Source organism: Taudactylus pleione, unplaced genomic scaffold (assembly GCF_031769625.1).
Source record: "Taudactylus pleione unplaced genomic scaffold, aTauple2 ptg000041l, whole genome shotgun sequence".
NCBI classification, from domain to species: Eukaryota; Metazoa; Chordata; class Amphibia; order Anura; family Myobatrachidae; genus Taudactylus; species Taudactylus pleione.
In genome coordinates, this window is record NW_028284443.1 from 71,389,248 (window position 1) to 71,416,010 (window position 26,763).

The 26,763-nt window shown below is 45.1% G+C and overlaps 1 long non-coding RNA gene across 1 annotated transcript; it reads right to left on the reverse strand.

Moving 5' to 3' along the window:
- LOC148538257 (uncharacterized) lies at positions 1-13,421 on the reverse strand. Its single transcript, XR_015872564.1, has 3 exons — positions 13,358-13,421; positions 13,218-13,255; positions 1-70 (listed from the first exon to the last, which is right to left on the reverse strand). It is a non-coding gene; the product is annotated as an uncharacterized LOC148538257 (long non-coding RNA).
- Positions 13,422-26,763: the final 13,342 nt, after the last annotated feature.

Genomic DNA, 26,763 nt, shown 5'->3' on the forward strand with positions numbered 1-26,763 from the left:
GCCCTCCTGATGCGGGTTATAGACTCCAGCTCCCTCCGTACTATATCGGCCAAGCATTCCTGTGGCACATCTGAAAATAAAACCAAAAATTTGTGTTATTTTATTTTTGCTGTTTTCACCCACCCATGCTTCCTAAGATAAACCCAGTACTGCAAGCTATGTGACAGTGCTGGCTCTGGAAATGCCGCTTTTTTTTGTAAAACACCATCTGCACAATTTAGCTGATGGCAGTCATACTCACATGTGAAAATTGGCCTGTAGGCTGTTTTTTTTTTAAAAAAAAAGAAATACAATTTAACACACAAACAAGCTTGTACAGTGAAATGGCTCCCTTCAACATACATGTTGTAATGTTTTTTAGGCAAATACAAATGTGCTTTGAATGTGTGTGTCAATGTTTTTTAGGTCTTTTTTAGGTCTTCAACTGCAGGTCCTTCCTGGGATGGCTTCTGTGATGAGGCCGCCCAATTAGACCCTCCCGAACTTTCTGGAGAGGATGCTGATCCAGGGGAGGGGTGGCAGGAGAGGGAGGGGAGGACTGGTGGGAAGAGTGAGCAGGGGATGGAGGGGAGGACTGGTGGGAAGAGTGAGCAGAGGATGGAGAGGAGGAATGGTGGGAAGAGTGAGCAGAGGACGGAGAAGAGGAATGGTGGGAAGAGTGAGCAAGGGAGGGAGGGGAGGACTTGGTGGGAAGAGTGAGCAGGGGATGGAGGGGAGGACTGGTGGGAAGAGTGAGCAGAGGATGGAGGGGAGGAATGGTGGGAAGAGTGAGCAAGGGAGGGAGGGTAGGATTGGTGGAAAGAGTGAGCAGGGGGAGGGAGGGGAGGGAGGGGAGGAATGATGGGAAGAGTGAGCAAGGGACGGAGGGTAGGACTGGTGGGAAGAGTGAGCAGGGGATGGAGGGGAGGAAAGGTGGGAAGAGTGAGCAAGGGAGGGAGGGTAGGACTGGTGGGAAGAGTGAGCAGGGGATGGAGGGGAGGAATGGTGGGAAGAGTGAGCAAGGGAGGGAGGGTAGGACTGGTGGGAAGAGTGATCAGGGGGAGGGAGGGGAGGAATGGTGGGAAGAGTGAGCAGGGGATGGAGGGGAGGAATGGTGGGAAGAGTGAGCAGGGGATGGAGGGGAGGAATGGTGGGAAGAGTGAGCAGAGGAGGGGGTTTGATGACCACGCCCTCTTCTGGCACATCTGCGTTGGCCTAAAAGATAATGGTTTTGAAATATGAAATGTGTTATGAGTTGCAAGTACTATAATAAATGTTTAAACAATGCACATTAAATGTGTGTGTGTGTATCTATGTTTTCTTTTCTATCCTAATCAAAATCTCTATTCCAAAATATATCTCTCATTTTATATATATATATATTGTGACACAGTTAGGTTAGGGGGTCCCTCTCCTGGGTAGAGGACTCCTTCCTTACACACACACACAGCAGCAGGGAAACAGCACACCAGTCTGGATGCAAGTACAAGCTGGTCGGCGCCAGTCTTTAGTGTACAATGTCAGAAATAACATAAAGAAAACATAAACATAAATCCTAGCCCTGTCGGGGCACTAACTTCACAGGTAGTTCCCTCACTACCAGAACCTGGCAGGGCCTAATACCCTCGCCAGCACCAAAGGTACAGCACAACACTCACAGTTAGGTTTTCAAGTGTCTCTGAGCAAACTCCCTGTCTGCTCTCCCAGGTGAGACAATCAGCCCTCAACACACTAGGCTTATATTGGCCACTCTCAGGTGGAAACCCTAACAAGCCTGTTACCAGGCTAAGAGAACCAAAACCAGGAGTGGCCGTGGTTTAAAACACATAAGACAGGAATCTGGGACAAATGTACCTGCCACAGACCACTTTACCAATGATCCTATCACAATATATATATATATATATATATATATACAGTATATATATACACACACACACACACACACACACACACATATATATATACTAGGGGTGAGCGGGTTCGGATTTCTGAAATCCGAACCCCCCCGAGCCCCCCCGATCCGAGTCCGATCCGAATCAGGCTCGACTTTTCCCGCCTGACTCGGATCTGAAATCGAGGCAAAACGTCATCATCCCGCCTTCCGAGTCTCGCGGGTTTTTGATCCTATATAAGGTACCCACGTCGGCGCCATTTTCTCACTCGGCTGTGGACAGTGAAGAGGGAGGGTGGGAGTTAGGGCTGTGTAGTGTAGTGTAGTGTAGTGCTGCTGTTGTCCACTACTTCAAAGTCCATAGGGGCTGGCTGTGTTGTGCTGTGCTGCTGTTGTTAATAGGGGCTGTGTCCACTACTTCAAAGTCCATAGGGGCTGGCTGGACTGTGTTGTGCAGTCAGTTCTCCATAGGGGCTGTGTCCACTCCAAAGTCCTGTGCAGTGTCCCAGTCCTAAAGGAGTGCTGCAGTGTTGTCCAGGGGGTGCTCTGTCCATCAGGGGTGCTCCCCCCAAGTGCTAAAAAAATAATATATTTTCTGTGTTTGTGAATTGTGTGCGCAGTAGCCGCACGTGCATCAACAAAGTAGTGCCAAGCGTGCGCCTGTGTCATAAGTAAAGGGCCAGCTGGCTCGACCGTTAAGGGTGCTGTAACCCCCGAAAGTACACTCCAGTCCAAACCAAAAAAAAAATTATTTTCTGTGTTTGTGAATTGTGTGCGCAGTAGCCGCACGTGCATCAACAAAGTAGTGCCAAGCGTGCGCCTGTGTCATAAGTAAAGGGCCGGCTGGCTTGACCGTTAAGGGTGCTGTAACCCCCGAAAGTACACTCCAGTCCAAACCAAAAAAAAAATAATTTTCTGTGTTTGTGAATTGTGTGCGCAGTAGCCGCACGTGCATCAACAAAGTAGTGCCAAGCGTGCGCCTGTGTCATAAGTAAAGGGCCGGCTGGCTTGACCGTTAAGGGTGCTGTAACCCCCGAAAGTACACTCCAGTCCAAACCAAAAAAAAAATTATTTTCTGTGTTTGTGAATTGTGTGCACTGTGGCTGCACGTGCATCAACAAAGGAGCAGCGCCAAGCGTGCGCCTGTGTCCCATAAGTAAAGAGCCGGCTGGCTCATTTCTTAAAGGGTGGTGTAACCCACAAGGTGCACTACTCTCCAGCAAAAATAAAATAATATTTTCTGTGTTTGTGTGCGCTTTAGCCGCACGTATATATATCAATATAACATAAATGGAGGACCAAACTTTCTCCGATAAAAATAAAATAGGGAAAGATCAAGAACCACTTCCTCCTAGTGCTGTTGCTGCTGCTGGGAGTTGTTCATCATCCCAGAGAGGAAGTAGGAACATCACTACTTTTACTAAACAATTGACCCTCCAACAGTCCCTAGCGATGAGGATGAAGTACGACAGCAGTCATCCTGAAGCAAAACGTATAACTGAGGCCTTGACTGCTATGTTGGTGTTAGACGTGCGTCCGGTATCCGACATTAGTGCAGTGGGATTTAGACAATTGATGGAGGTAGTGTGTCCTCGGTTCCAAATCCCGTCTAGATTCCACCTGCATCCTCAAAGCAGCAGCGACAAGCGTGCGTCTGTCTGTTAAAGGGTGGTGACACCCTCAAAGTGTTCTACACAAACAATTAAAATATTGTTCTTTTTTTTTTGGTCTTTGTGAAATGTGTGGGCTGTAGCCGCACCTGCATCCTTAAAGCAGCAGCGACAAGCGTGCGTCTGTCTGTTAAAGGGTGGTGACACCTCAAAGTGTTCTACACAAACAATTAAAATATTCTTCTTCTTTTTTCTGTCTTTGTGAATTGTGTGGGCTGTAGCCGCACTTGCATCCTCAAAGCAGCAGCGACAAGCGTGCGTCTGTCTGTTAAAGGGTGGTGTAACCCTCAAAGTGTGCTCCACAAACAATAAAAATATTCTTTTTTTTTTCTGTCTTTGTGAATTGTGTGGGCTGTAGCCGCACTTGAATCCTCAAAGCAGCAGCGACAAGCGTGCGTCTGTCTGTTAAAGGATTACATCGGTGACAGCATCCAAGTAGGCATGTCAGACAGTCCGTACCTGTACTGGCAGGAAAAAGAAGCAATTTGGAGGTCCCTGTACAAACTGGCTCTATTTTACCTGAGTTGCCCCCCCTCCAGTGTGTACTCCGAAAGAGTGTTTAGTGCAGCCGGGAACCTTGTCAGCGAAAGGCGTAGGAGGTTGCTTCCACAAAATGTGGAGAAGATGATGTTCATAAAATGAATTATCAACTCTTCCAGGGAGACCAGCCTCCAGAACGTACAGAGGGACCTGTGGTTCCAGCAGGGACGAATTAATACTCTGTGAGGATGAGGATGTACACACTGAAGAGGGTGAGGAATCGGTGGATGAGGAGGATGAGGATGACATCTTGCCTCCGTAGAGCCAGTTTGTGCAGGGACAGATAAATTGCCAGCTTGTTTTGTGGGGGCCCAAACGAACCAATCATTTCAGCCACAGTTGTGTGGCAGACCCTGGCGCTGAAATGATTGGTTTGTTAAAGTGTGCATGTCCTGTTTATACAACATAAGGGTGGGTGGGAGGGCCCAAGGACAATTCCATCTTGCACCTCTTTTTTTTCTTTGCATTATGTACAGTTTGGGGCCTAGTTTTTCAATGCCATCCTGTCTGCCACTGCAGTTTCACGCCTAGATGGGTCACGTGTTTGTGCCGCCCACTTGTGTCGCTTAGCATAGTCATCCAGCTACCTCGGTGCAACCTTTTGGACATAAAAACACTATTGTGAGGTGTGAGGTATTCAGAATAGACTGGAAATGAGTGGAAATTAAGGTTATTGAGGTTAATAATAGCATAGGAGCAGAAAAACCTACAAATTCTGTGATTTTAGCTGTTTTTATGCTTTTTTTCAAAAAAATACAGATCCAAAACACAAAACCCAGAACCCAAAACACGCAAGGGTGGTTTTGGCAAAACCAATCCAGATCCAAAACACGAAGAAAGATCCAGATCCAAAACCAAAACACAAAACACGAAAAGTGGCCGGTGCACACCCCTAATATATACACGCATAGAAAGAAAGAAAGAAAGAAAGAAAGAAAAAGAAAGAAAGAAAGAAAGAAAGAAAGAAAGAAAGAAAGAAAGAAAGAAAGAAAGAAAGAAAGAAAGAAAGAAAGGAGATTTGATGCTATTGCATTTTATAAAAATATGCATAACATTTTTAAAATTTATAAAACACTTGAGGAATGTAAGAACACACACACAAACACATACACACACACACACACACACACACACACACTGTATGTTAATTTACATAAACCAGTAAATAAACAAAATGGCTGCTCCCAGAAAAAAAAAGCCTGCCAAGCCTTTCATATTGTACAACAGAAACAATAAAATATTAAAAATAAAGCGCACGCATTCACAGTGCAAAACAACTTATGCTGCAAATTAAGGGCCCGCAAGTGGGCCAGAAGGTCGGGGTACGACGGCGGAGGTCGGACCAACGCCTCTCAAGATGCACTAGAGTGCAGTTGCACTCTATGCGGCGTAGCCTACGCCGCACCTCCACGTATGCCCGCATCTTTTGCAAGTCGGTCACAATTGGCACTGCAGGCCCCAGGTGCCACTCCATGACACTTGTCATTATGCGCAGCTCCCTGCAGGTGAAGCTTGCGGCTCTCATGATGGCAATGATAAATATTACAGTGTGCAAACTTTATGTAAACTATGGTGCGTTCTGATTGGTTGGCCCCTCAAAAATGGCGGATGGACACAGGACAGTTGTTAATTCTCTAAATCTATATCAACATAACACCTTCCATACAGCATGTGTCTCACCTAATCCCACAGCTGGCATATGCCTGTGCGGCATTTCATACACTCATACACTCCCAAAACTCCACAGTTCCTCGTGAATGTCAGGATACAAGCTCAAATTATTACTTGTATGGTTACAGATACCCTCATCCATGAGGCACTAATCAGATTATATCTTGGGCATGACATTCCATTAGAGGCTCGTGGAGAGATCTGGCTGGAAATAACCAAGATCATCAATCTGAAGCACTCCACTCATTATGATGTGTATTACCTTAAAACAAGGTATGTATTTTATATTTTTTTAAAACAATATAAAAATGGTTTCTGAATTTCGGTATTTTTTCTGGAAAAAAATAAGTCAAACAAAGTCTATTTTGTAGTTCCAATGTTGTAAGCCCAATGTTCAATATATAATTTGTGACATAGCAAGATGTTTTTTTAACAAAAAAAAGAAAAAGAAAAATCTTATTAGATGGGGTGACCTTTGCAGCCAACTCCAGAGAAAGATCAATTTACAGATCCAACACCTTAATGGGCCAGTGGGTCCCCTCCCTGACAGCTTGGCTTTGACCCAAAGAGAACAACATATGTTGGGATCCTTAGAATGGAGGTTATTATTGGACGCCCAATTACTCCATCTGGTGCCTCGACAAGATGCCCAACATGCTGTGTCTGGTAATTATTTGCATACACCTGTTTCTGTATCTGTCTATTTATGTGTAAAGTATAAATACAAATTTTTACTTGTTCATTTTTAAAGGACCTGTCATGGATCAAAGACTGCAGTCAGATGGGGTGAGGGCACAACCCCCATCAACTGTGCCTTCCCCATCCACCACCAAAGTCATCAATGGCCTTAGGGTGGCAGTGGAACACCAATCTGCAGCCATTGAGGCAGTCCAGGCCAGTATGGTGGAGCAAACATCCATTCTAAGGACAATTAGCCAAGATGTCTGGGAGATGAAAGAACAACTCACTGGCCCAAGGCAAGATGTAAGTGAGGTGAACCAGTGCCCTGCTGTGGCTGGAACAAGCTCCAAGCAGGGTACACGACAGTCCACCCGGATCTGTAAATTGAGATCTCCGGAGTTGGCTGCAAAGCGGAAGCGCAAAGATTGATGATCTTGGATTATTTCCACCCAGATTTCTCCATAAACTTTATGGAAGTTTATGCCCAAAAATTAGATCTGGTTAGTGCCCCCTGGAAACCAGGCAAAGAATAATTTGACCTTGTATCTTGCCATCATATGTGCCATACATATTTGTAGGTGATTTATGATTTGTAGGAGGTGAAGGAGGGACATTTGGTGATGGCGCAAAAGTCACAACCCACATTTGCAAGTGTGTACCCATTCCAAATTAGTCCATAAAATCGTGTATCTATTCATTTAATGTATTTCTGTTTATTTAGTTTTAAAAATTGAAATTAAAAACCCATATATTAACCACAAATTGTTTGTATTAACAAATAAAAATTTTCTTTTTACATTTCAAACAAAGTCAGTGATTTGCCTTTTTTATATGTATTTTTACCTTCTAAAAATACAAAAAATTCCTCTATAGCTGCTATGGAACTACAAATCCAAGCCTGGCCTGGCACAGTATTGCTATTAAGGCATGTATTTACTCTGGAATTGCATGCTGGGATGTGCAGTTCCACACCAGTTTGAAGGGAGCACAGAAAAAAAATTAAATTTAGTCAACTATTCCAGAATTTTCCCTATTACACTTTAAATACACAATACACAATTTTGTTTGTATTTGAATATGAAAAAAATATGGTGGAAATTGTTAGGGCAGTAAAATGTATTTTAAACACATCACAATCATAATCAAAAAGAGTAACTTGAAAAATAATTGAATTAGGCTAAATAACACATCTACAGTACATAGCAATTCTATAATGCAATGAGTAGCACCTGCTACTCTATTATTTGTGACTGAAACCATCACCAGCGAAGAGTACCATAGACTACAAACAAAGTACTTCTGGTAGGCCCTAGGCTACCGCAGGCACTGCAAGGGCTGCAAAGATAAACAAAGCCAGGTGACGTGTGCAGTGATGATACGATTTAATTATGTGCTCCCATATGTTGGTATAAAAATGCCGAGCCACGCCCGTGCTAGTGTAAGCACACCCTGGTTACACAGAACTGCCCCGGTTACCACCCACAGAAGTCCCGTTCTGTCACTCAAACTAGCGCACTGGTAATTTGCAGAGAGCATCTGCCGATCGCAGTGTCTGGTTCGCACAAGCGCACTGCGACTTGCACATATGCGCAGTGTACAAAAATTGTCCGTCAGCGAGTGATCGCTCCTTAGTGAGTGGGTCTGAATCAGGCCCAGAGTTCTTAAATTCTGCAGTAGCTTTACAGTCTTTGCCTTTGACCTGTCAATATTAGAGATGTGCGCCGACCCTCGTGTTTTGGTTTTGGATCTGGATCCCCCCTGGCTTTTGATCTTGATTGGCTTTGCCAAAACCTTACCTCCGTGTTTTGTTTTCGTGTTTTGGATCTAGATTTTTTTTCTTAAAAAAACATAAAATCAGCTAAAATCACATAAAATGGGCCTGTTTTTGTTCCTACAGTATAATTAACCTCAATAACATTTATTTCCAGTAATTTCCAATCAATTTTGACCACCTCACAATATTATTTGCTTCATCTAGTTAAGGCCAAAAGGTTGCATCCAGCTAGCTGGCTGACTAAGCTAAGTGACACAGTGGGCGGCACTAACATGTGGCAGTTCAGCTTCTAATTCCCAGACAGATTCTGGACAGATGAATCCTTTGCTTGTGATAATCTTTGGTAATTCCTGCAAAGGTGGGCATTATAGCCAGACACTTTGAAGGCTGTAACTTTGAACTGCTTTATAGAAAACATGTGAATGAAACCTTTCCACACTGCAGAACATGATGGAGAAATCCCTTGAAGTTCTGCACCTAGAGCATCTTTTTCATGTTCTCTGAGGCCTCTCCTGACTGTGAAGAAAGATTTTCCACACTGTAGTCTTCCATTGTGACTTTTAATGGTGATTTCAATGTTGTCCACTGGCTGAGATCCATCTCATCTGAGGGTTGGGTTTTCCCTATGCAAATGAGACAATTCACATCCAGAAGGTGACTCTTATGTTTAGCCATGGTGTCAGTCTCTCTTTTGGCAGAATTTGCATAATATTGGGGGCACCGTGATGAATCAGACAGATCCTCCAGGGTAAACATCTGATCTGGTGTTGAATCTATTTCTATTAAACCTTTGTGTGTAAGTTTAATCATCTGCCACTTGTGGTGGAGCTCTTTTTCTGCTTTCTCAATGATCTCTAGACACAACGTAAAATTTAAACCTTACACTGAAATGTTGCATTTAATGCTCTGTTCTGCTTGTTCACATATCTAAGTAATATGGTTAAGAGGACAGTGGGAACAATGGCAATTTGAAGGCCACTAACTAACACTGTTTTTTTAATGTCCCTGTACAGGTTGGGAAATTCCTTTACAGAAGGTTTGCAAAGGATTATTTAAGTCAATTGTTTTTTGGAAAGCACGCTTCCTGGTCCCCTTCTTGGATCAAAAAACAACAGTTTTTGTCCATTTTCCGGTGTTTGGGAGCAAATTGCTGATTGTCATTTAGTTTCAACCAATTAACTAGTTGGATGATTGGGCAGAAAATCTTTAGGTGTGTACCTAGCCTTAAACCTTAAATATGAAATGTTGCATTTAATGCTCTGTTCCGCTTGTTCACATATCTGATATGCTTAAGTGGTCAGTGGGAACAATGGCAGTTTGAACTAAGGCCACTAAAACGAACTCTGTTTTTTTAATGTCCCTGTACAGGTTGGGAAATGCCTTTACAGAAGGTTTGCAAAGGATTATTTAAGTCAATTGTTTATTTGTTTTAGGAAAGCACTCTTCCTGGTCCCCTTCTGGGATGAGAAAATCCACTCCCAGCAGTAGCAGCAGTAGCCATTCTCAAGGATTATTCTGTGGCAAGGACTGATGTGAATGTATCACTTTTTTTTGTAAATGCCTCCTCCCAACCCCTTCTTCCTCATAAATTTTCTTCGGAATCAAAAGTTTTTTATTAAATTTACTACCAATCAACCCTTCCTGTCCCTGCCCTGCCTTCAACTACATACATACTCCAACTCCCTCAGGCCTCTCTTGAATAATAAAAGTCTTTCCTGATGTGCCATGTTTGAAGTTGAACTGCCATGTGTTTGTGCTGCTCACTGCTGCCGCTTAGCTCAGTCAGCCAGCTAGCTTGGTGCAAATTTTGGGCCTAAACTGGAAGAAAACAATATCGTGAGCTGTGAGGTGGTTAAAATTGACTGGAAATGAGTGGAAATAAATGTTATTGAGGTTAATAATACTGTAGGAACAAAAAAAGCAAATTTTATGTGATTTTAGCTGTTTTTATGATTTTATAAGAAAAAATCCAGATCCAAAACCAAAACTGAAAAAAAACAAAAAACACGGAGGTGAGGTTTTGACAAAACCAATCCAGATCCAAAACCAAAACACAGGGGTCAGTGCACATCTCTAATATATGCACACATTATTCAATGGGTATAATAATAATAATAATAATAATAATAATAATAATAATAATAAAAAAAAAAAAATATATATATATATATAGAATTCACTAACATGATTGGACAGCACAGATCACATGACTGCATTATTCTCCAACGGCCGCAGTTTCTAGCATAACCGCTCACCTGCTCTATGTCCAACTGTCACAGATCTAACTGTAAACACTAGCCTCACTCTCAGAGGGCGGGATGCATGTCGCATCACACTCGCAATGCATTCCGCCAGTCATCTCATGCATGACCCAGAAGCCCCTCTGTCGTCCTTCTGTGCATGCACCAGCCACCACAGTGGCTTAACCAACCATTAGAAAGGATATAGCCTGCAGACAACACAGACACTACAGTGCATGGTCTGGGACCCTCTATAAATATATATACTAAATACTAATAGTTCATGCAGTATGATCTACCAGATGACACCATAGTCTTGGGAATCCAGTGTAATGTAACATATGTATAATATTAAAGCACATGATGGTGACTGTGTCTATATATATGTAGTGGTTTAGTTAGGGGGGTACACTATAATTTGTTTTTGTTGTTATATTTATTTATTACCAGTTATTTATATAGCGCACACATATTTCGCAGCGCTTTACAGAGAATATTTGGCCATTCACATCCATCCCTGCCCCAGTGGAGCTTACACTCTATATTCCCTACCACATGCGCGCGCACACACACACTGGGGTAATTTTAGTAGGAGCCAATTACCTTCCAGTATATTTTTTGGAGTGTGTTTGAGGAAACCGGAGTACCCGGAGGAAACCCACGCAAGCACAGGGAGAATATACAAACTCCACACAGTTAGGGCCGTAGTCGGTATCGAACCAATGACCTCAGTGCTGTGAGGCAGTAACGCTAACCATTACACCGTCTGTGCTGCCCATATATAAAATGATAGGATTAATCTATTTGTACAATGTATAAATGTATTTATAGACACATATGTAACCTGTACTTTTTGTACAGGGAGATAGAAGTCAGGGTCAGGGCATTGAGCATGCAGGGTAGGGGCCTCTAATATAGGAGAGGTGGAAGGTACTACTTGGGCTCGTGACACAGGTGGGAGAGAAGTAGGTCACATCAGGGTTGTCTTAACAGCAGTGTGGGCCCTGGGCAAAGCAATGCACTGGGGCCCCTACCCACCTATTCACAGGAAAAAAATTTAAATGGTCAATAAAATTAAACCCTCCTGCATGCCCATCAGACACACATGCAGAGAGACTGTCTGACTGGTCTGAAGCCGGCGGATGAAGTGAAACTGGGACTGAGGTTAGTACTCGTCACTGGGGGGCTATGGGGTGGGGGGGGAGGGATGGGGGAGGTTAGATCAGAATATAGTGCACCGGCGGCCAGCTTATAAAAATATCACAAATTCACCAGGTGGCCGCGGCTGCAGGGGGGCATGTTGGCGGGCTCCTACAATCTTCGGGCTCTTGGGCAACTGCCCAACAAGCCCAATGGAAGAGATGGCCCTGGGTTACATGACCAGTGTCAGGTGGTAAAGCCAGGAACAATAAGAGGGAGAGGCAGTGGCAGTGGCAGTTGGAGTCAGTCAGCTGTTCCCCCTTCCAGAGTCAAGTCCTCTGACTCCCCCGTAGCGCTGCCTCAGAGCTGTAACAAATGGCAGCTGGGAGTCTGGTGGAGCGCGGCCAGAGAAGGGCATCCGGAGCCGCATGGGAGAGGTCTCACAGCATTGCAGTGCCGAGATTTCCGTCAGCGGCGGTGGCTGTGCCTAAAATCTGGCCGAGCAGAGTGAATGCTGACGCAGCGTCAGTGGTGAGACGAGGGCGGCTATAGCGTGGAGCGGTACCCGGCAGTATAGGAAGCCAGAGGCGGGGTTTCCGGGTCCTACAGCCGCAGGTGACAGACAGGGAAGCAGCTGATACAAAGGCCGGGCTGGCTGAGGTACATGCCGGTTATTGTCCTGGCTGCCCCTTACATATTGAATATAGCCAATTACAGTGACCGTGTCAGTGAACACACACAGGGATAACATTAAGTATAGCAGCAGCACTATACATATGTAGTGAGTACCACTCACATTATCTGGAATACACCCATAATTATATCACAGTCAGCAGCTGACCCAGGATCAGCTACAAGTCTAAACAGGAGAAACGTGAGGCATGTGGGAATCCTTATAGGAATAAAGTCATAAGTACAGTGCTGTTTGTTATAAGTCATTTACCAAATTACTAGAAACTATCGAAGTAAAAGCCAGTGCTGGGTGAGAAGAAAAGGGATTTCGGTGTCATATAGTATAATACTATAACAGATCCAGTCCTCTCTAATAACAGAGTCACTCATTTTGCAATCAATGGATTGGGAGCTGTAACAAAATTGCATGTGCAAGTAATAACAACTACAGACTGTGATATATTTAAAGTTATTAGTCAACAACCTAGCACCAAGGGGTTATTAACCATTTCACATATAAACGTTTGGCCTTGACTTCTGCCTCTCTTCATTTAAGCCTGTAACAATATACTTGAGGGAAAGGAGTGTCAAATCTCCACAGGCTGCATTAAAATGGGGGAGAGCTACATTGCATACACTGTTGAAGGACTGCATTAGTTATTGTCTCACTGCTGGGGAAGCATAGATTGGACTATTGTACTGGAAATGGGCAGTGATTTACTTCTCTGGAACTGTTACACCAACATTTGATACTGGACATTAGAGAGGGGGGAGTAAAGGTTAAGTCACATATGTATTTGTATAAGTTGTGATGGAAGCGTATTACATGTAATTATATAATATATCCTATGGACTTCAAAAGAATGCAATAAGAAAGTATATGCTTTATTGCAAATGTGTGTTATTATTTTTTTTTATAAACTAATAGCTGAAATTTACAAGTGTGGTTTACTTACCAGAAGAGGAGTCTCAAAGTGGACAGCAACGTAAGAACCTGAAAGAAGACCCAGAAAAGTAAAGTTGTATAAGTATAATTAATAAATGTGTATTGTTATGCATTGCACTGACATTTCATATATAGCTCAGCAATACATACTTTCACATATTCTCATCATAGGTTTTCCCAGATTAGCCTAGATAGCAGCATCACACATAGTCTGAGTGGAGGCACTAACAATTATTAGTAACAGGTGTTACATATACAACATTAATGATAGGGCAGAGGTTCCCAAACTCCGCCATTACAGTCCAGGTGTTAAGGATATCCATGCATGAGCCCAGATGGTTAAATCAAATTGACTGAGGTACTAATTAAGTCACCCGTGCTCAAGCATGGAAATCTTTAAAAACTGGACTGTAATCTTTGATAGGTAAGCCCTGTACACTGCAGCCAGTGTCTAAAATTAAATGAGAACTGCATTAAGTCTAGTAAAGGAAAATCTATGCCATTAAAAAAAACACACTATTATACTGTTATGACTTGTGTTGTTTACTTTACAACTACATTCTTCATTTAGCAAAATGCTATATTTTAAATATTATTTTCACACAAGAAAACGTTGCTGAAAGCAACCAATCAGCGTCTAACTGTCATTTCAAAGACTGTGCTAGATAAATGATAGAAGCTGATTGGTTCATATGCACAACTTCTCCACTTTATCTCTCTCCAAGACTTGAAACATCTCCCCTTCTCAATTAACCCATCCACTAATTTTTATGGGCAGGAGGGCAAATCTTGGTGTAGTTTCTATAGAAGCAAACCAAGCATCCATGTTCATCCATGTTCCCGCTCTAATAGAGTAAAAATAGATAACTGACCCTCTAATAGAGTAACAATGTATAATTTGAGTGCATGATCTGAAACTTGACATTAGAGGAAAAGGCATAAATGCCTACCCTCCCGGAATTCGCGGGAGCCTCACAATTTTTCGGGTAACCCCCCGCACAACCCCGGAAGGGTAGGCATTCCTCCTGCATTCTGCCCACTTCCTAGTGAAGTGGGCAGAATGGAGGAGAATTTCCGCGGCGATTGCGGGTCCCCGTGTAGGAGGCAGCGCTTAATGAAGCGATTCTTCATTAATTGCATGATTTAGCCCCGCCCCCTATGTAAGTTTGCACCAATCATGGTCATTTACCATGAAGGGGTGGGCCTTAATGATGTGAATTGTCAGGCCCTGCCCCATTGCAACCCACCTGATTCTCCTCTTTGGGCTTCACCCCGGGATGGAGAAAGAAAAGGTAGGCAAGTATCGGAAGAGGTGGTGCCCTCAGGCACTGGGGTTAACCAGGGATTTCCCGTGTGCCACTGTAGGCCAGTCCGATCATGCCAGAGCATACCTCTTCTGACATCAGTGGAGAGGCTTGGAAGCTGATTACCCCTATGGAGCAGCTGTTGCATGGGAGCTCTGCAACTTTCTAATCTACAATCTACTTAACTTTTGAGATGAGCCTCATTATTTTCTACAAACAGTACATTCAGTACCAGGGGCCTTTCTAGAGAGGAGGGGGCCTGTGTGCAGTCTCCGTCATAGGCCCCCTCCTCTCTATCTGGCAGCCGGCTGTACACTGAGCGGTGTGCGGCCATCGCCGCACTTATAGACTCTGGGCACTAGAGGTTGCCCGGAGTCTATAACGCATGCACAGGTCACTGGGAAAATGTGTTCCCTGTACTGCACATGTGCAAACGACTGGAAAATTACCGCAGCTGCCATTTTCCAGCTGTTTTTTTACAGGCGCAGACACCGGAGCCGGCGTGGGACTCCGGAGAGGTAAGTTTTATGGGTGCAGTGTGTGCTGTGTGGGCCCCCCTGCATCCAGGGGCCCGTGTGCTCTGCACACCCTGCACCCATTATAAATATGCCCCTGTACAGTACACATCAAATATCACTATTACAGAAGTAGGTGCAACAGAGATACTGTAAGTAAATGCTGGGATGGCTTGCTCCAATTAAATGTACACATAAAGTAGGGGTGTGCAGTGGCCAATTTTTGTGTTTTGGATCTGGATCGATCTTCGTGTTTTGAATCTGGATTGGTTTTGCCAAAACTACCCTTCCGAGTTTTGGGTTCTGGGTTATGGATCTGTATTTTTTTGTAAAAAAAGCATAAAAACAGCTAAAATCACATATTTTTTTATTTTTTTTGTTCCTACGCTATTATTAACCTCAATAACATTAATTTCCAATCTATTCTGAACACCTCACACCTCACAATATTGTTTTTAGGACAAAAGGTTGCACCGAGGTAGCTGGATAACTGTGCTAAGCGACACAAGTGGGCGGCACAAACACGTGGCCCATCTAGGAGTGGCACTGCAGTGACAGACAGGATGGCAGTTTTAGAAACTAGGCCCCAAAGAGTACATAATGGGCAAAAAAAAATATGCGCAAGATGGAATTGTCCTTGGGCCCCCACCCACCCTTATGTTGTATAAACAGGACATGCACACTTTAACAAACCAATCAGTCAGCGACAGTGTCTGCCACACGACTGTGGCTGAAATGTTTGGATTGTTTGGGCCCCCAAAAAACAAGCTGGCAATTAATCTGTTCCTGCACAAACTGGCTCTACAGAGGCAAGATGTCGTCCTCATCCACCGATTCCTCACCCTCTTCAGTGTTGTGTACATCCTCATCCTCACAGAGTATTCGTCCCTGCTGGAATCCACCACCAAAGGTCCCTCTGTACTTTCTGGAGGCTGGTCTTCCTGGAAGAATTGATAATTAATTTTGATGAACATCATCTTCTTCACATTTTGTGGAAGCAACCTCCTGCGCCTTTCCCTGACAATTTTCCCGACTGCACTAAAATCTCTTTTGGAGTACACACTGGAGGGGGGGCAACTTAGGTAAAATAGAGCCAGTTTGTACAGGGGCCTCCAAATTGCCTCTTTTTCCTGCCAGTACAGGTACGGACTGTCTGACATGCCTACTTGGATGCTGTCACTGATGTAATCCTCCACCATTCTGTCAATGGTGACAGTATCATATGCAGTGACAGTAGACATGTCAGAAATTGTTGGCAGGTCCTTCAGTCTGGACCAGATGTCCAAACTTGGTCCTGCCTGCCCTGCATCAACGCCAGTGGGTTGCTTAGGAAATCTAAGTTGTTTCCTGGTAGCCCCAGTTGCGGGAGAAAATGAAGAAGGAGCTATTGACGTGTCACGTTCTGCTTCAGCTGACAGTGTTTTCACCAGCAGGTCTTTGCACCTCTGCAGGCTTGTGTCTGCTGGAAAGAGAGATACCACGTAGGCTTTAACCCTAGGATCGAGCACAGTGGCCAAAATGTAGTGGTCTGATTACAACAGATTGACCACCCTCGAATCCTGGAAAAGCGAATGAAGGGCTTCATCCACAAGTCCCACATACCAAGCGGAATCGCTCCATCTTAGATCCTACTTCACTTTCCCCAGCTGCTTCTGCAAAAGCCTGATGAGAGTATGACCTGACTCAAGCTGGCAGTGTCTGAACTGTCTTCCTGTGTGGCAAGTTCGAAGGGCTGGAGAACCTTGCACAACACAGAAATCATTCTCCACTGCGATTGAGACAGGTGCATACCCTCTCCCTTGCCTATGTCATAGGTGGATGTATAGGCTTGAATGGCCTTTTGCTGCTCCTCCATCCTCTGAAGCATATAGAGGGTTGAGTTCCACCGCGTCACAAACTCTTGCTTCAGGTGATGGCAGGGCTGGTTCAAGAGCGTTTGCTGGAGCTCCAGTCTTCGGCACGCAGTCGCTGAATGGTGAAAGTGGCCAGAAATTTTTTGTCTCCTGCACGCCCTTATCGTTTTTCAGAAAATTATGCACCACCAAATTTATTGTGTGAGCAAAACATGGGACATGCTGGAATTTGCCCAGATGTAATACCCGCACAATATTGGTAGTGTTGACAGATATCACAAATCCCCAGGAGAGTCTAAGGCCCATATTCAATTTGAGGTGAAAAGTCCGGTTCCACGATACTTTTTCGAGGGTTACGTCATTTTCGCCTGTTTTGCTTTTACCCCGTATTCAATTTGAAAGACTTTCCCCTAGGCGGAAAGTGAATGCAATGTACTAGGCGAAAAAGTTTTGCCTATGAATAACAGGCGGAAAAAAGTGCAGAATTGGGGTTTTGGGGTGCAATGTTGCAGGAACCCCCATGCAGCCTTCAGGCAGTCCCCCAAAGGTAAACTGTGTAAAAAAAAAGAAAAAAGAAAAACTTAAGTACACCCCAAAAATTACTTTGAAAAAGGGGGTGAAAAAAAAAAGTTGGGGTACAAAGTTAAAAACTAGCGAACTTGACTCTGGGGGGGTCCCAAAGTATGCCCCAATTGTTTTTTTGGATAGCAGGTGCTTGCGGCAGGTGGATTTTTCACGATTTTTTAAACTTCACTTTAGCAACTTTTAAATATGCTGACCCCCATTTTCAAGTACCCCAAATTTGCTGGGATAAGTTATTTTCAGGAAAAAATACTCCTGAATACTATTCTGCACCACGTATAGAAAAACGCTGTTTAGCAGCTATTGAGCCTATTTAAAAACACCAAATACCTTCGGCAAGCCAAATCGGGGGGGTACCATAGTGAACCCCCATGTCAGAACATCTTTTGGGGGGTGTCAGGCTGATTTCCCCAATTCTGACAGTACTTTTCACATGTTCAAGTTTTGCCGGGTCCTGTTTTTGCATACTTTCAAATTGAATATGGGGTTACGCGGGCACGCGCACAATACTTTTCCGCCTGCAAAACAGGCGAAGTAGGCGAAAAGTCCGGGTCGCGAAAAAGTCTCGCGGCTCGGCTCAAATTGAATACGGCTCTATGTGGGATAAGCCATTGGGTTATGATTTCCCTCAGTTTCTCTAAGAGGTTGTTGGCGGTGTGCCTCTTACTGAAACTGGTGATACACAGCGTAGCCTGCCTTGGAACGAGCTGGAGTTTCTGAGATGGTGCTACTGGTAACGCTGCTGTTGTTGCTTCATAAGGCAATACATCTACCCAGTGGCTGTCACAGTCATATAGCCCTTAGTCTGCCCTGTTCCCCATGTCCGCGGTTAAGTGGACATTGGGTACAACTGCATTTTTTAGGACACTGAGGACACTTTTTCTGACGTCTCTGTATATTCTCGGTATCGCCTGCCTAGTGAAGTGGAATCTAGATGGGATTTGGTACCGGGGACACACTACCTCCATCAATTGTCTAAATCCCACTGCACTAATGGCGGATACCATGTGATTTTTCTTCCTTTACTTATATTATCCACTCTATACTTACAACAGCACCTAACTCTTGACACCCTGCTACTGTTGCAGCAATGTTTATATGCCATGTACTTGTCTTGTACTGTATGTCACTGTTTTCTTGTTCTGTTCAACTGTTTCTGTACTTTGTTTTTGTGCTTTGTAAGGTGCTGCGGAACCCTTGTGGCGCCATATAAGTAAAGGATAATAATAATAATAATAATAATAATAATAATAATACCAGACACACGTCTAACACCAACATAGCTGTCAAGGCCTCAGTTATCCACTTTGCAACAGGATGACTGCTGTCGTACTTCATCCTCCTTGCAAAGGACTGTTGGACGGTCAATTGCTTAGTAAAAGAAGTAGTGGTGTTCAAACTTCCTCTCTGGGATGATGAACGACTCCCAGCAGCAACAGCAGCAGCGGCAGCAGTAGGCGTAGCAATGCAGGATCCTCCGGAGGAATCCCGGATAGGAGAGGAGTCAGTCATGCCAGTGACATGGCCTGCAGGACTACTTCCGATCCTGACTGAGGAGGAAATTGAAGAGGAGAGAGTTGACGGTGTGGTTTGCAGTATTGATTCCTACCTAGCTATACACTCTAACAGGGGTATTCAATATGGAGCGAAAGTCATTTTTTGCGATAATTTCGCACCGATGACGTAATTTTCGCTGGTTTTGGTTTTACACCGTATTCAATTTCAGAGACTTTTCACAGGTTCGAAAAGTCTTTGAAAAAAAACGGGGATAACTTTTCACCACTGAATAGGTGTGGAAAAAAAGTGCAGAATTGGGGTTTAGGGGTGCAGGCTTAAAAAAAAATAGCCTGCATCCCTGGGAATGTCATTTTAAAATAAACTGTGTCAAAAAAAGTTTTTTAAAAAAATAGGGACAAAAAAATTATTTTCAATTTGGGGTAAAAAAAAATAAAATGGGAAAAAAGTGTTTACAAATAGGGAAATAGGTTCAGGGCTATTCTGCAAATATGCGGCAGGTGTTTTCTAGAATAGGTTATTAGCGGCAGGTGCATATTTGCAGAATTTTTAAATAAAGACTTTAGGGACTTAAAAATATGCTAGTACCCATTTTCATGTACCCCAAATTTGATGGGACCACTAAAAAAAATGAAAAAAAAAACCTAAGTGCTCTTCTGCAACACTTCTTCAATGTCGGGAAAAAAACACCTGCAGCCGCTATATAAATCCCCGACTTTCATTTGCAGGCTAAAACGGGGGTACCCATAGTGATCCCTCATGTTTTTACAATTTTAGGGGGGTCTACAATTTATTCCAGGAAAATTTTGTATTTTTTTGCAGATCCCACTTCGCAGGTTCCCGTTTTCGTAGCTTTTATATTGAATACAGGGATAAAGCGGGCGCTCGCCCGATACTTTATCCCTGGAAAATATCTGATGTGGAGCGAAAAGTCCAACACTGGAGGTGAACCCCTGAAAGAGACAGCTACACAGCACCCCTTCCCACCTACACTGATGACAGATGTGGCTAACAGAATTTTTTTTTTTTCACACTGGGGGTAGCACCCCTGAAGGACAGAGCACCCCCTGGACAACACAGCACTACAGCCAGCATCAGGAACAGCTCCCAGCTCCCTCCCTATTCACAGTAGCCAGCCCCTATGTATTGTATATGGACTGGAGTGGACTTTGATTATAGAACAGTAGCCAGCCAGCCCCTATGGTCAGCGTTAGCAACAGCTCTCAGCTCCCTCCCTCTTAACAGTAGCCAGCCAGCCAGTCCAGTATGTGATGTAATGTATATATTATACAGTAACACAACGTTCAAGTACTAAACAACAGATCCCAGCTCCCTCCCTCTGCACGCTCCACAGCTGGAATGAAAAATGGCGGCGATCGCAGGACCTTTTATAGAATCCAAAACCCGCGAGAATTCGACAGCGGGATGATGACGTTTTGCCTCGATTTCAGGTCCAAGCCAGGCGGGAAAACCTGAGCCTGACTCGGTTCCCGGCTCGGATCTGGGGGGCTCGGGGGGGGTTTGGATTTCGGAAATCCGAACCCGCTCATCTCTAATATAAAGTGTTATGCTGCTGAGTGCTTGAAATAATATATACTGTGTACATGAATCTAATATAACAGCAGATTAGAGATATGATTTTCTGAAGTTCTATTTTTTCCATGTAACTTGTGTTAAGATTAGGGGTGAGCGGGTTCGGATTTCTGAAATCCGAACCCCCCCGAGCCCCCCCGATCCGAGTCCGATCCGAGTCAGGCTCGACTTTTCCCGCCTGACTCGGATCTGAAATCGAGGCAAAACGTCATCATCCCGCCTTCCGAGTCTCGCGGGTTTTGGATCCTATATAAGGTACCCGCGTCGGCGCCATTTTCTCACTCGGCTGTGGACAGTGAAGAGGGAGGGTGGGAGTTAGGGCTGTGTAGTGTAGTGTAGTGTAGTGCTGCTGTTGTCCACTACTTCAAAGTCCATAGGGGCTGGCTGTGTTGTGCTGTGCTGCTGTTGTTAATAGGGGCTGTGTCCACTACTTCAAAGTCCATAGGGGCTGGCTGGACTGTGTTGTGCAGTCAGTTCTCCATAGGGGCTGTGTCCACTCCAAAGTCCTGTGCAGTGTCCCAGTCCTAAAGGAGTGCTGTAGTGGTGTCCAGGGGGTGCTCTGTCCATCAGGGGTGCTCCCCCCAAGTGCTAAAAAAATAATATATTTTCTGTGTTTGTGAATTGTGTGCACAGTAGCCGCACGTGCATCAACAAAGTAGTGCCAAGCGTGCGCCTGTGTCATAAGTAAAGGGCCGGCTGGCTTGACCGTTAAGGGTGCTGTAACCCCCGAAAGTACACTCCAGTCCAAACCAAAAAAAAATTATTTTCTGTGTTTGTGAATTGTGTGCGCAGTAGCCGCACGTGCATCAACAAAGTAGTGCCAAGCGTGCGCCTGTGTCATAAGTAAAGGGCCGGCTGGCTTGACCGTTAAGGGTGCTGTAACCCCCGAAAGTACACTCCAGTCCAAACCAAAAAAAAAATTATTTTCTGTGTTTGTGAATTGTGTGCGCAGTAGCCGCACGTGCATCAACAAAGTAGTGCCAAGCGTGCGCCTGTGTCATAAGTAAAGGGCCGGCTGGCTTGACCGTTAAGGGTGCTGTAACCCCCGAAAGTACACTCCAGTCCAAACCAAAAAAAAAATTATTTTCTGTGTTTGTGAATTGTGTGCGCAGTAGCCGCACGTGCATCAACAAAGTAGTGCCAAGCGTGCGCCTGTGTCATAAGTAAAGGGCCGGCTGGCTTGACCGTTAAAGGGTGCTGTAACCCCCAAAGTACACTCCAGTCCAAACCAAAAAAAAAATTATTTTCTGTGTTTGTGAATTGTGTGCGCAGTAGCCGCACGTGCATCAAGAAAGTAGTGCCAAGCGTGCGCCTGTGTCATAAGTAAAGGGCCGGCTGGCTTGACCGTTAAAGGGTGCTGTAACCCCCAAAGTACACTCCAGTCCAAACCAAAAAAAAAATTATTTTCTGTGTTTGTGAATTGTGTGCGCAGTAGCCGCACGTGCATCAACAAAGTAGTGCCAAGCGTGCGCCTGTGTCATAAGTAAAGGGCCGGCTGGCTTGACCGTTAAGGGTGCTGTAACCCCCGAAAGTACACTCCAGTCCAAACCAAAAAAAATTTATTTTCTGTGTTTGTGAATTGTGTGCGCAGTAGCCGCACGTGCATCAACAAAGTAGTGCCAAGCGTGCGCCTGTGTCATAAGTAAAGGGCCGGCTGGCTTGACCGTTAAAGGGTGCTGTAACCCCCAAAGTACACTCCAGTCCAAACCAAAAAAAAAAATATTTTCTGTGTTTGTGAATTGTGTGCGCAGTAGCCGCACGTGCATCAACAAAGTAGTGCCAAGCGTGCGCCTGTGTCATAAGTAAAGGGCCGGCTGGCTTGACCGTTAAAGGGTGCTGTAACCCCCAAAGTACACTCCAGTCCAAACCAAAAAAAAAATTATTTTCTGTGTTTGTGAATTGTGTGCGCAGTAGCCGCACGTGCATCAACAAAGTAGTGCCAAGCGTGCGCCTGTGTCATAAGTAAAGGGCTGGCTGGCTTGACCGTTAAAGGGTGCTGTAACCACCGAAAGTACACTCCAGTCCAAACCAAAAAAAAAATATTTTCTGTGTTTGTGAATTGTGTGCGCAGTAGCCGCACGTGCATCAACAAAGTAGTGCCAAGCGTGCGCCTGTGTCATAAGTAAAGGGCCGGCTGGCTTGACCGTTAAAGGGTGCTGTAACCCCCAAAGTACACTCCCCAAAGTACACTCCATAAATGGAGGACCAAACTTTCTCCGATAAAAATAAAATAGAGAAAGATCAAGAACCCCTTCCTCCTAGTGCTGAAGCTGCTGCCACTAGTCATGACATAGACGATAACATGCCATCAACGTCGTCTGCCAAGGCCGATGCCCAATGTCATAGTAGAGGGCACATACAATCCCAAATGGCAAAGTTCAGGAAAATGACCTTGAAAAAGACATTTAAATCAGCTGAAGAGAAACGTAAACTTGCCAATATGCCATTTACGACACGGAGTGGCAAGGAACGGCTAAGGTCGATCCCTAGTATGTTCATGACTAGTGGTTCAGCTTCACATGACGATGGAAGCCCTCCTCCCACTAAAAAAATCAAAAGAGTTAAGCTGGCAAAAGCACAGCGAAGAACTGTGCTTTCTAAGAAGATATCACAAATCCCCAAGGAGAGTCCAAGTGTGGTGGTGGTTGCGATGCCTGACCTTCCCAGCACTGGACGGGAAGAGGTGGCTCTTTCCACCATTTGCACGCCCCCTGCAAGTGCTGAAAGGAGCACCCACAGTCCACTTGCTGATATGCAAATTGAAGATGTCACTGTTGAAGTACAACAGGATGAGGATACTGGTGTAGCTGGCGCTGAGGAGGAAGTTGCCGAGGAGGATTCTGATGGTGATGTGGTTTGTTTAAATCAGGCTCCGGGGGAGACAGTTGTTGTCCGTGGGATGAAAAAGCCCATCACGGTCATGCCTGGGCAGAAGACCAAACATTCCACCTCTTTGGTCTGGCAATATTTCTATCCAAATCCGGACAACAACTGTCTTGCCATATGTACCATATGTAAAGGTGAACTAAGTAGGGGTAGGGACGTCAACCACCTAGGAACATCCTCCCTTATACGGCACCTGCAGCGCGTTCATAAAAAGTTACTGTCAAGTTCAGAAACTTTGGCTAAGACCGTAAGCAGTCCAGGGACACCTAAATCCCGTTGTCCTGTTGTATCCAAGCGCCTGCAAACAACACCGTCAACTCCCTCCTCGTCAATTTCCTCCTTAGTCAGGATTGGAAGTAGTCCTGCAGGCCATGTCACTGGCATGACTGACTCTCCTATCCGGGATTCCTCTGGAGGATCCTGCATTGCTACGCCTACTGCTGCCGCTGCTGCTGTTGCTGCTGCTGGGAGTCGTTCATCATCCCAGAGAGGAAGTAGGAACACCACTACTTTTACTAAACAATTGACCCTCCAACAGTCCTTAGCGAGGAGGATGAAGTACGACAGCAGTCATCCTGAAGCAAAACGTATAACTGAGGCCTTGACTGCTATGTTGGTGTTAGACGTGCGTCCGGTATCCGCCATTAGTGCAGTGGGATTTAGACAAGTGATGGAGGTAGTGTGTCCCCGGTTCCAAATCCCGTCTAGATTCCACTTCACTAGGCAGGCGATACCGAGACTGTACAGAAACGTCAGAAAAAGTGTCCTCAGTGTCCTGAAAAATGCCGTTGTACACAATGTCCACTTAACCACGGACATGTGGACAAGTGGAACAGGGCAGACTAAGGACTATATGACTGTGACAGCAAACTGGGTAGATGTATCACCTTACGCAGCAACAGCAGCAGCGTCACCAGTAGCAGCATCTCAGAAACGCCAGCTCGTTACAAGGCAGGCTACGCTGTGTATCACCGGTTTCAGTAAGAGGCACACCGCCGACAACCTCTTAGAGAAACTGAGGGAAATCATCGCCCAGTGGCTTACCCCACTTAGACTCTCCTGGGGATTTGTGATATCTGACAACGCCACCAATATTGTGCGGGCATTACATCTGGGCAAATTCCAGCACGTCCCATGTTTTGCTCACACAATAAACTTGGTGGTGCAGAATTTTCTGAAAAGCGACAGGGGCGTGCAGGAGACGCTTTGGGTGGCCCGAAAAATTTCTGGCCACTTTCGCCATTCAGCGACTGCGTGCCGAAGACTGGAGCACCAGCAAACACTCTTGAACCTGCCCCGCCATCACCTGAAGCAAGAGGTTGTGACGCGGTGGAACTCAACCCTCTATATGCTTCAGAGGATGGAGGAGCAGCAAAAGGCCATACAAGCCTATACATCCACCTATGACATAGGCAAAGGAGGGGGTATGCACCTGACTCAAGCGCAGTGGAGAATGATTTCCGTGTTGTGCAAGGTTCTCCAGCCCTTCGAACTTGCCACACGTGAAGTCAGTTCAGACACAGCCAGCTTGAGTCAGGTCATTCCCCTCATCAGGCTTTTGCAGAAGCAGCTGGAGAAAGTGAAGGAGGAGCTAAGATGGAGCGATTCCGCTCGGCATGTGGGACTTGTGGATGAAGCCCTTCATTCGCTTTGCCAGGATTCCAGGGTGGTCAATCTGTTGAAATCAGACCACTACATTTTGGCCACCGTGCTTGATCCTAGGTTTAAAGCCTATGTGGTGTCTCTCTTTCCGGCTGACACAAGCCTGCAGAGGTGCAAAGACCTGCTGGTGAACACACTGTCAGCTGAAGCGGAACGTGACACGTCAACGGCTCCTTCTTCATTTTCTCCCGCAACTGGGGCTGCCAGGAAAAAACTTAGGTATCCTAAGCAACCCGCTGGCGGTGATGCAGGGCAGGCAGGACCAAGTTTGGACATCTGGTCCGGACTGAAGGACCTGGCAACAATTTCTAACATGTCTACTGTCACTGCATATGATACTGTCACCATTGACAGAATGGTGGAGGATTACATCGGTGACAGCATCCAAGTAGGCATGTCAGACAGTCCATACCTGTACTGGCAGGAAAAAGAGGCAATTTGGAGGCCCCTGTACAAGCTGGCTCTATTTTACCTGAGTTGCCCCCCCTCCAGTGTGTACTCCGAAAGAGTGTTTAGTGCAGCCGGGAACCTTGTCAGCGAAAGGCGTAGGAGGTTGCTTCCACAGAATGTGGAGAAGATGATGTTCATCAAAATGAATTATCAGCTCTGCCAGGGAGACCAGCCTCCAGAAGGTACAGAGGGACCTGTGGTGGTGGATTCAAGTGGGGACGAGTTAATACTTTGTGAGGATGAGGATGTACACACTGAAGAGGGTGAGGAATCGGTGGATGAGGAGGATGAGGATGACATCTTGCCTCCGTAGAGCCAGTTTGTGCAGGGACACATTAATTGCCAGCTTGTTTTGTGGGGGCCCAAACGAACCAATCATTTCAGCCACAGTTGTGTGGCAGACCCTGGCGCTGAAATTATTGATTTGTTAAAGTGTGCATGTCCTGTTTATACAACATAAGGGTGGGTGGGAGGGCCCAAGGACAATTCCATCTTGCACTTCTTTTTTTTCTTTGCATTATGTACAGTTTGGGGCCTAGTTTTTCTAACTGCCATCCTGTCTGCCACTGCAGTGTCACTCCTAGATGGGTCACGTGTTTGTGCCGCCCACTCGTGTCGCTTAGCATAGTCATCCAGCTACCTCGGTGCAACCTTTTGGACATAAAAACACTATTGTGAGGTGTGAGGTGTTCAGAATAGACTGGAAATGAGTGGAAATTAAGGTTATTGAGGTTAATAATAGCATAGGAGCAGAGAAACCAACAAATTCTGTGATTTTAGCTGTTTTTATGCTTTTTTAAAAAAAAATACAGATCCAAAACACAAAACCCAGAACCCAAAACACGGAAGGGTGGTTTTGGCAAAACCAATCCAGATCCAAAACATGAAGAAAGATCCAGATCCAAAACCAAAACACAAAACACGAAAAGTGGCCGGTGCACACCCCTAGTTAAGATCTGTATAGAGCACAGACCTACAATCCTTTATCTCTCTGGGAGGGAGACCCGAGGCCTGACTCATCACAGGGGATCTTAGAGGATGCTCATTTTCCACAAGGTGACCAAATTATCTCATAGTTCCCGTAACAGCAACTGGTCATTGGAATTGTCAGTTAGTAGATTAACCCATGAAGTGCCTGTACTGGGACTTCAACGGTACACCTCTCATAAGACAGTGAATATTTCTGCTTCATATTT